Here is a 3154-nt window from a genome sequence, read left to right as displayed (position 1 = left end):
ACAGGATAACATAGCTGGAGTTTAGTGAAAAATTTCACCAAATTAGTTCTTAACCTGAATAGAAGAAACAGCTTTGACCCATTGTCTCAATTTTCTCCAGTGTCACAAAATAAAAAGGTGGTTATCAAGAAAAATAAAAGAATTGATGACATACCAGAAGTACTTGATAAACTCTTTCTCAACTTCTCATTAAAAAGTTGTATTGAAAACAAAAGAAAAGTGAGGAAGTTAACTAGGATTTGGTATAGGTAGTAAAAAAAGTGAAAACATGATATGTGGAGATGGGACCAAAGGTGTTATTTTGTTCTTCGATATCATAATTAGAGAAATATTGTTTTAAACGTGTATAAGATGAAGATATAATTGGTAGAATTTAAAACAGAAGTTCTCTCTTTTTAATCTCTTCAAAAGATAAAAGCAAACAAAATATGGTCCAAATATCAAGAGAGGAAACATAGAAAATGGCAATGAAGCACAGAAAATAGAATCCGTAATGGAAGATGACAGAAATAAGACCAAACAGATCAGTTACGACAATGTATGTAAATGTGCTGAACTCCCCAATTAAAAGGCAAAGACTCTCAGATTGGAGTAAAAAACAACATTCAACAATATGCTGTTTACAAGAGACAAACCTAAAACAAGATGACTTGGAAAGATTATAAATGAAAGATAGGCTAAGATAGAACCATATAATGCAACAAAAAGATAACAAAAGTAGCAATATCCGTATCAGCCAAAGCAGAATTCAAGATAAAAACTATTAACAATATGAAGAGGATTATATTGTCTTTAGAAAAGATGCAATTTATATGAAGTCATAGTCATTATTAAATATATGTGCCAAGTAACAAAGAATCAAAATACAAAGGACAAAAACTCATATAAATATTTTTTTAAAAAATCATTACATTAGGAGACATCAATACTTCACATCAATTCATACCAAACTAGTTTAATAAAAATGAAAAAGAACATAGAGAATTTGATTTCTATTAAAATTCACACTTTCCAGATAGAAAACACACAGGTACTCCCTTGAGCAAAGGAAACAAAAGCAAAAATAAACAAATGGGACTACATCAAACTAAAAAGCTACTGTACAGCGAAGGATATCATCAATAAAACAAAAAGATAACCTACTATATGAAAGAATATATTCATAAATAATATATCCAAAAGGTGGTTAACATCCAAAATATATAAGGAACTCATACAACTCAATAACAAACAAATAAACAACTGGATCAAAAAATGGGCAGAGGGTATCAGGAGACATCGTTCCAAAAAAGATATTCAGATGGCCAACAGACATAAGCAAAAAATGCTCAACATCACTAACCATCAGGAAAATGCAAATCAAAACCACAATGAGATACTACCTCACACCTGTCAGGTGTTATCAAATGGCTGTTATCAAAAAGTAAACAAGTAAAAAGTGGTGGCGAAGATGTGGGGAAAAAGGAAATCCTGGTGCATTGTTGGTGGAAGTGTAAATTGGTGCAGCCACTATCAAAAAAGTATGAAGATTCCTCAAAAAACTAAAAATAGACCTACCATAAGACCCAGCAATTCTACTTCTCAGTATTTATCCGAAGAAAATGAAAACACTATTGTGAAAAGATATATGCACCTCTATGAAACAACCTTGGTTTCCATCCATAGATAAATGGATAATGAAGATGTGGCATATATACAGTGGGATATTACTCAGAAATAAAAATGAATGAAATCTTCCATTTGCGACAACATGTGTGGACCTAGAGGATATTATGCTAAGTGAAATAAGTCAGACAGAGAAAGACAAATACTATATGATTTCACTTATATATGGAATCTAAAAAAAATAAAACAAACAAAATACAAAACAAAAACAGGCTCATAGATACAGAGATAAAACTGATGGCTGCCAGAAGGGAGAAGGGAGAGGAAGATGGGTGAAAAAGGTGAAGAGAAATATAGTAAATCCAAAAATGATTATTGAACTTAGTGTACTGATCACACTGTAAGATATAGAAACGTTAAATCACTATTGTACACTCAAAACTAAGTTTAAACAAAGTATTCCAACAGCAGCACAATTTTAAAACTCACACCTAAATAAATACTGCATCAAAGATGAAGCATAAATTAGTGCTATATAAACGAGGAAACACCAAAATGTTTAAAAAGAATAATAAGAGTTAAGATTTATTAGGTACTTAAATATAGTAGGGACTATGCCGATTACATTTCATGTATTAGTTCATTTGATTCTCACAACAAATATATGATAAATTAATATTTTTTCCCATTTACATTTACAGAAACTGAGGTTTGCACTGGTTAAATCATTTACCCAATGTAAAATATGTAACAAGTGGCAGATTAGAGACTTTATTGTAGTGGAGTAAAGGGATGGACCAAAGCTCTAGTCAGAGGCAATTATTAAACTTAAATTACTTTATTTAACTTAAATATAAATGTAAGGAGTTAGAAGTATGGGGGAAAATAACTTAATATTTAAGAAAGAAATAGATAATAAAGGTAAGAGCAATGATTCAGAAGACTGAGAGACAAAATGTAAAACAAATTCAAAATTTTAGTCTTTGGAAAAGATAAACATAAAATAGGTAAACATCTGACAAATATAATCAAGAAAATGAGATAAAGAACTCTAACAAATTTGGAGATGAAAAAGAAAGCATAAAACTAGACATAACAGAAATTTTTAAATATACGATAGGGTCTACGGCCATGCCACCCTGAACAAGCCCGATCTCGTCTGATCTAGGAAGCTAGGTGGGGTTGGGCCTGGTTAGTACTTGGATGACAGACCACCTAGGAAGACCAGGTGCTGTAGGTGTAAAAAATAAAAAATAAGGGATTGTAAACTGACAAGGTCCTTGCAATCTGTGAGGTCAACCAAGGGTTGCCTCGCCAAATATAAACAAACAAACAAATAAATAAGTAAGTAAGTAAGTAAATAAATAAATAAATAAAATATCTAAGAATATTATATTCAAGCCAATTCATTTGAAAATATGGTCAAATTGTATGAATACCTAGACACACTGACCCTCAACAATCATGGTATAATTAAGTTATAGAATTTTTTTTTACATAAGTAAATTTGAGTGTTTTCAAAAAGGAGAAATTATTTCTGGCTTTGTGG

General features: G+C 30.9%; 1 pseudogene; it reads left to right on the top strand.

Annotated features, from left to right (window-relative positions):
• Nucleotides 1-2726: 2726 nt before the first annotated feature.
• LOC111739451 lies at nt 2727-2845 on the top strand (annotated as a pseudogene).
• The last annotated feature ends 309 nt before the right edge of the window (nt 2846-3154 follow it).

This window comes from Pteropus vampyrus, unplaced genomic scaffold, assembly GCF_000151845.1.
Source record: "Pteropus vampyrus isolate Shadow unplaced genomic scaffold, Pvam_2.0 Scaffold2, whole genome shotgun sequence".
NCBI lineage: Eukaryota > Metazoa > Chordata > Mammalia > Chiroptera > Pteropodidae > Pteropus > Pteropus vampyrus.
This window is presented reverse-complemented; position numbering and strand designations above follow the sequence as displayed.